Raw genomic sequence first — 8,254 nt, 5'->3', positions numbered from 1 at the left:
AAAAAAAAAAAAAAGACGAATTCAATAGTTTTTCCATCGCAATTAGTGACATTGATTAGATAATTATGATTGTGCAATCATTCTTACCCTCTTTTTCTGAGTTGTGCTTCCTCCAAAAACATCAATTCCCTGTCCTCTCCATTTTCTATTTAATCATTTGAGCTGTTGTTCACAACTTGATCCTATATAAAAAGTTTTTAAAGGGGTAAAATTTAACAACAGCCTTTTAAAAAATTAGATAAACTAAACTATTGTTTAGTTTTAAGAATAACTTAGGAAGCATGTTTAGTATGTTTAAAGATTACTTCAGGGCAATAGTTTCAGGGATCCACCCAGCCACTACAGCTTCAAAAAGTCTGGAGTCCATGAGACTTTGAACTTTTTTCTGCATCCCCCCTTTAGATCAGGACTAGTCTATATAATCTTTGATCAAAATGTTCAGTAATGCTATCCAGGCAGCACCCAGTTCTTGTGCTCTCTGGGCAAAGGAGGCAATTGTTCATCGAGGCAATTCTAGCCTCATGCTCATATCCTCTTTATATTCATGACTATATATTGAAAGCCATGTTTTGAGAAGCCAATCAACCATAGAGGGAAATTTCAGAGGAGAGAGTGTGGAAAATACCATACTAAAAATTATTAAAAGGACACAAGTGTTGAGACTAAGACAGAGTAGTTCACGGACAACTTTTTCAGAAACTCTAGGGAAAAAGGAAAGAAAGAATTTATTTTACTAATATATATATAAATAATCATCAATGCTTATTATTGCATCCAAGATTTATAATCATCTGATATACACACTATGAACCATTTTGGCATAGTTGGATAAATATTGGACCAATAACTTCAAGATCAGGGGATGAAACCTCACCAACTGCTTTGTGAGAGAAAGATGAAGCTATCTAATCCCGTGAAAATTTACAGTCTGTGAAACTCTATGTATGGTCACTATGAGTCAGAATTAATTCATGGCAATGGATTGGGATATATATTACAGTCCATAATCTAGATGATTGGGTTATCACAAAAATAAACATGCAAAAATCCTTATCTTGACAGTCACTTTTTAGCAGAGGGAAGTAATGAATACATGATATATGAGGGGTACTCCTCCCAAACCTGAATTTTTTCAAAGTTAAGTATTTTTTTCTTTTAATAAAACAACCTTATCACCTTCAAAGAACTCCCCATTACACTTAAAACATTTGTCAAATCGGCGATTCCATTCTTGGAAACATTTATCAAATCATCTGTTTGGATGGCTGAGAGCACCTCCCTTGTTCTTTTCTTTGACCCTTCTACTTCATCACATCGCTGTCCTTTCATGTCCCTCAGCATTCATGGAAACAAAAAGAAGTCTCACAGATGGAGGTCAGGTGAGTAAGGTGCATGGGGCAAGAGAAGCATGCTGTTTTTTGCCCAAAACTGCCTCACTGAGAGGGCTGCATGAGCAGGTGCATTTTTGTGGTGGCAAAACCAGTCCCCTGTCTGCCACAAATCAGGCCTTTTTGGTTGCAAACTGTTACACTATCTTTTCAGAACCTCTAAATAGAAATCTTGATTAACAGTCTGACCTGGTGGAATGAATTCCAAATACACTAAAAGTCAACATTCTCCTACATTCAGAAAGATGACAGATGTCTGGAATAAGTTTTGTCATCAATTGACATTTCACCTTTTTAAAAAAAATCGTTTTATTGAGGGCTCCTACAACTCTTATTACAATCCATACAGACATATATTGTGTCAAGCACATTTGTACATTTGTTGTCATCATCATTCTCAAAACATTTACTTTCTACTTGAGCCCTTGGTATCAGCTCCTCATTCCCCCCCCTTCTCTACCCTCCAACCCTCATGAACCCTTGATAATTTATAAATTCTTAATATTTTGTCATGTCTTATACTGACCGATGTCTCCCTTCACCCACTTTTCTGTTGTCCATCCCATAGGGAGGGAGTTAGATGAAGATCATTGTGATAGGTCCCCATTTTCCACCACATTCCCCTTACCCTCCCGGTATCGCTACTCTCATTATTTGTCCTGAGGGATTTATCTGACCTGGATTCCTTGTGTTTGCTGCTCTTATCAGTACCAGTGTGCTTGCTCTGGTCTAGCCAGATTTGTAAGGTAGAATTGGGATCATGATAGTGTGTGGGGGGGTGGGGGGGGTGATGGTGGGGGATCATTAAAGAACTAGAGGAACGTTATATGTTTTATTGGTGCTATATTACACCCCAACGGGCTCATCTCTATCATTTGCATTTTTCCCATAGTGCTGTTCTCATAAGCCAGTTTAACATCACAACATTTAGTGTGGCATTTTTCCAGAGCAGGAAAAAAGAATTTATAGCCAAATGCTGTTCTCTTAAATTGGCCATCACAGGAAATGAGGTTTGAGCAAAACTGTTTTTATGAAAAAATTCACTGTGACCAGAGAGAACCTTCTCAGGTGACACCACTGAATGCACTAACTTAGATGAGTTGCTTGGTGCTCACCAATCTGGAAAAATCCGTATTAATGAAAGCTCTGCCCCACAGAGCTTTTTTCTGTTTGTTTGTCTGTTGTTGTTGTTGTTTTGGGGAGCTGGTATCCTCTCATATATTATGACATTTATATAATTATAAGAAACTTATTTAATAATTGGGAAAGCAATATGTGAAAAGGAGGTGCAGGATATCTGACCAAGATGGAAGATTCTTTGTAGAGTTAGGGATGGAGAGTCAACGGGGTTGACTGGAGAAACACATCTGGTGACACTCATATAAGGGAGAGCTTTTTATCGAGAATTCTATATCAAGAAATCATCCCAGCCCAGTCCAACTTAAATCCTCAAGTACGATACTAGTTTAGATGTCCCTCTTCAGACTCAGGCAAGCCTATGCAATGATGCAGAATGCAAGAAATCCCAGCCTGGTGGGTGCAAAGTGGTGCATATCTAAGGCGGATGGAAACCTGGCTGGGCTCTGGCAGCTCCCAGGATGGCGAGGGAGCCAGAAGGGGAAAGCAGAGAGAGAGGGAGGTTCCCAGGCCCTTCTTATGAAAGCCAGGCCACGGGGAGGCACTATTAGGATGTGACCTGCTTGACAGAGTGAATACCACCCTACACTTTCAGATATCTTCAAGTTGACATGAAATTATGTAGCTCCCACAGTGTGATACAGTTTTGAAAAGCATCCCCAAGGCAGGGTGAGGTTTGAGCCAATACTGAAGACATGGACCCCTGTGGGGAGAGAAGTCTAGGCATAGGGATCAGGGTATGCAAACACCATGAATCAGGATTGTTTTGGCAGAGAAGGAAGCAGAGTGTGGTTGGAGTAAAATGAGCTAAAGGTGAGAATGGGAAAAAGATAGACTGTGTAAAGACTTTTAGACCTGTGTACACATGTATAACTGGAGTGACTTGAGGAATCATTATGGGATATTAAGTAAAGCGGTGACAAAATGTGACTCTATTTCAATTGGATCAAGCTTGATATTGTATTGAGAATCGCACGTATAGACATGAAAGCAATAGGAAGACAAGTTAGGACGCATTAACAGTAATCAGAAGCATGATGATAACTTATACTGGTGGTACCTTAACTGATAGCGAGACACCTGGGGAACTGAGTGAGCATGAAAACACAGTGGTCTCTCAGATGACTACCAAAGCAACTCTTTGGAATAAACAAGCAAAAAAGACAATAATGCTATATGCCAAATATACAAATAATAGTAAAACATTGACATCTCCTTACAGGCAATTAAATCCATGTTGATAGAAAGCTACAGGAATAATTTAAATGTACTATCACATAATAGCATAGTGAAGAAAGATTGTTTGAAACACAAATGAATCAACACCCTTAGTTACTGATTCAAGGAACTTGGTCATATTAATAAAAGTGTCTAGGCTTCAGTTTTCTCCGTTTTACAACATAAAAAGAACTCATTTAAATGTTTGTGTATTGTGAAAACTCAATTATATGTCTGTGACAGGTGATACTAGGCCCAGCACTCACCTTTGTTCTGCCCTCTTAAAACTAGCTTTGCTCCTTCTATCTAGAGAAGAACCATACGCCTCCACCCCTCACTTTTTGACTTCTAAATTATCTTACACCATGAAATCCTCTATTTGTGAGATTCTCTTGGTACCTTCTTAATACACATAAAACCTGACCTTCCTCTGATAGGGCCATGTCTTGGAAATATTTTATAAAGGACACTGTCCCATGAAGTGTCCCTCAAACAGCGATGGCTCAATAGCCTTATCATTTACTTTAGCATGATAACGTTTTTCATTACTCATAGAGTTACCACTATTTGTGAATTATTCTTGAGATGTTTCTTATTCCCAATATGATTTATTAATGGCCAGTAACCCCAAATGGAACTACCACTTCCATTAACATCTTCTGTACTTGAATCTTTACTACTGGAGGGTACAATTGGCTGAGCTCTCAAGTATTAACTGAACAGTTAGCTGGTCAAGCCAATCAGAGATGCCTAGAAAGACAGGTGTAATGATTTGCCCTGGAAATCAGAGCATCAAAATCCCTATGGAGAACACGTCTACGCTGCAAAATTCAGGATCGCCAGCAGTTAAAATGGACTTACCAGGCCCCCCCACCCCACCTCCACCCGCCAAAAAAGGAAGCTAGGCTATGATTTATTCAATTCAACAGTAGAATCTGTGTACGATTGGAGTGCAGTTTCTACTACAAAGTTTCCTGATTCTTAAAGTGCTTTAAGCATTTTTTTAATCATCTCTAAAACCATGAGCTCCTCCTTAACCTTTCAGCAAAGTCTAGACTTTTCCGATAGCCTAGCAGTAATTTTCTTTTCTTGTTAGTTAGCTGAACTTTCATTTAATTTTTTTATCTGTTAGTTTGCAACAGAAGAACCGTAACTGATTCAGAGCAATAAGTATGCTTTTTAATTATGACCTTCACAGGCCTGAGGCCTTGGAGGCATTCAGTAAATGTTTATTTAATGAGAGAATGAGTAAAAGGTATTGTAGTATAAGAGGAGAGATGAGACAACACAATGAACATCCAGATGGAGCCAAAAATGGACTTTGCATTGTACTGGTTTCCTTTGAAATGACTTTTTCTTTTCTCTGTCAGTCTCTCTTAACCCTGGTTTCAGATTTCAGTTGTAATTTGCTTTAAAGATAAAACCACCTTATTTCTTTGAATGGAAGCTATCCAGCAATTTGTGGCCAAATTTAAGTTTGGCATAACAGACTTAATGTGAAGCTTTCCATCTGTATTCTGTGTTTGGCAAAAAAACCAAGGAAACCTAGGATTTTATGTTCCTGAATTTTATCAACTAGTAAACACAAAGGTATTGGGATTGTATATCGTAGCATGAAACATTTTATCTTGTGCATAAGAAATATCAAATCGGATTCTGGTGTGTTGGTGTGGGTATCTATGGGATTTATGACACATCTTGCCTTTAGAAATGTTCTTATTTAAGATTCAATCTTGTGGAAAGTGATGATGTTAGAGACCAATCCCTTTATTTTTTATCATTAAATATGCTTACCCTTTAAATGAATATCTCCTAACTTCCACGCCTCTATAGACTATTGGCTTTCTGGTTGTTGTATTTCAATGGCATGGCCCACAATATCACCCACTCTGTGACCAGTTCTTCCAAGTTCAAGTCCATACCTGTGCATGACTTAATTTTGTGGTCCAAGGGTATTATGCTTGCTTAACCTTTGAGACTTCATGTTAGCAGAGCCCAATGTGGGGTTGAGAGGCAACCTTAGTTGGAGAAATACTGAATCTGTAGCCAGATGCAATAAATATGCAAAGAGCTCCTTTTAGAAGTTTTATTCCAGGTCATCTAATAACGTCTCCATACATCTTCATGTTATTATTCTCCCTGCTGCAGGGGAGGGAAGGCAGTTTCTGCAGCAGTGCTGTTCTGCTTTCCCACCTGTTTACATTTACTACATGGCTGCCTAGGGAACCCTGCAGAAAATAATGCTTGTGTGAGCCATTTAGTTGACTACATGTCAAAAAGTAATTTGAATCAAAGAGTCACTAACTTAATTGATGGTGATGGCTCCATCCAAAAACAACCAAAGAAATTGATGTTGTGCAAATTGCACATATATTGCTCTTGAATTTGTGAGCGTATTCTTGTTTGCCTTGACAGGATTAAAATTATCTTCCGGACAGCTCGACACATTACTTAAGATGTGCCTGTATGTAAATTTTAGCTGCTAAAGGGGGCAATAACAACCTTCCTGTGAAATTAATTCCCATGACTTCAACTTCATCTTGCCATTTCTTTTACGCATTCCCTGCACATACGCCTTCCATCCGTTTACATTTTGTGTTTTAACCTCTAAGCCGTTCTAGTCACCGTGGAGTACAGACCTATTGCCTTTACGGACCCCATGGAGACCTAAGGTCTTCAGGTGTGAAAGATGATGCATCATCGTTGAGGGTAAAATTTTGAATGTTAATTGATGCAGGAATTATAAAATCTTTGGAAACATGTTCTTCCATGCCACTGAGTCCTTTGTTTGGATTGTTATTGTCAAAAGAATTTTGATTGTGAGCTCAGGAGGCTCGCCCAGCCTGGCTGAGTGGCAGGTCAATAGTGCTAACCAGACAACTGGGTCATAATAAGACATACAAATTTCAGCATTAGCAGTTGTCTTCTTGAAGATTTGACTCTTTTGAGAATATCGCTCATCAGCGATGCCACGCTGCACATTGCTAACAGGTGGCATGTCTAGGAGATGGCAAAGTATGGTGAAGAGGACACACTTGAGGAAGGGCAAAGCGACTCAGGTGGCAGTACCTTTTGACCCTCAAGAACTACCATACCTGAGCCACAAACTTCTTATCAACAAGTAAGATGGGTGGTAAATTGAAAAGATAAATTGTTTTCCTCTTGGAGGGGTAGGAAACAAATACTTACATGGTTAAATCTCCCATTTGTTTGGATTACTTCTTTGCTTGTGATGGTCCTTCCATGAAGAATCGGATACCAGTAGAACATAGTTTGGAAAAGACAGGCCCATGTGTTGCAGGTCCAGTGTGTATAGTAACAGAGATTTGTGATACAAACTGTATATATTTATGCACAACTAAATCAAATTTTGAACTTGAACTCTATCCATGAAAATGGTTGAAACTTCTCAACTCAAATAATTGTCCTGGTATATATTTCCCTATTTCTTTTATTTCCCGGAGAGAGACTAATTTCCCAGAGTATGGGAGACCATTCTTAGATGGAGGAGCATCCATATTTGATCACAGTGATAATGGTTCATCCTGCTCTTGATAACGAGGCACATCAACTAATCTTTCAGCATTGGCAATACCCAGTGAGAGTCCTTGGGTGTTGCCAAAAAGTAACATGCTTGACAAAGAGACGCTTGGGGAAAAGGCCAAGAGATCTGCTTCTGTAACAACATCTGTGGGCTGTAGAAAACTCAGTGGACTAACCAGGGTTAGAAATGACATAACGTTAATTGCTTTAATACCAGGTGGTTGCTTATAGGTGAAACCCAAGCAACAGATTGAGCTACATAAATTGTGTCTTGCTGCTCATCTTCTGAAGCCTAGTTCCTCCCACAGCCTCTCCTAACACATTTCATAATCACACATCATTGTGCATCTCTGGCAGACACTCTCATATCAAGTCCCCTTAGGTTTCATGGTAGCCTCACAAACGTTTCTCAGGTCTGATGTTGTGCAATTCCAATTGTCAGTGGTTTCTTTTGGCTTGCCCGCCACAGACTCTCTTTTTCTCTCTCCCTTTATTTTTCTCTGTCTTTTCCTGCTCCAAACTTGCTTGCATTCCCTCTGTCTAGTCTGCTTTGCTGATTTGGGGAAGGAAAGTCCCTCCTGTCATTTTAAGACCCTACCAAGGATAACTTCAACAGGAAGTGGGAGAAGAGGTCCAGCATCTGTGAGTATTGGTTCTGCTGGCATGCAGCCTCTTCCCGGTTGTCCCACTTCACTCACAGCACCGCCAACCTCCAGGAAGCCTTTCTACATTCTCCGGTCCCTTCATCCTCCATTCTCAGGCTTTTAGAATAAGCCTTGAAATCTCACTAGGATGTCTTGGAGGTTATATGTTCATAATGTAACAAATTCTATTTTAACATCATGGTGCTGGAATTGGCACTTTGGCCTCTTTACTTATTTCCCAACACAGACTTTTTATCACAAATTTTAAGTTCAGCTTTGAATTCTTAATATAAAAAAAACCGTTGCCGAGGACCTAATGCTGGG

Source organism: Echinops telfairi, unplaced genomic scaffold (genome assembly GCF_000313985.2).
Source record: "Echinops telfairi isolate 266 unplaced genomic scaffold, ASM31398v2 ScPeMD7_7400;HRSCAF=8409, whole genome shotgun sequence".
Lineage (NCBI taxonomy): Eukaryota > Metazoa > Chordata > Mammalia > Afrosoricida > Tenrecidae > Echinops > Echinops telfairi.
This window is presented reverse-complemented; position numbering follows the sequence as displayed.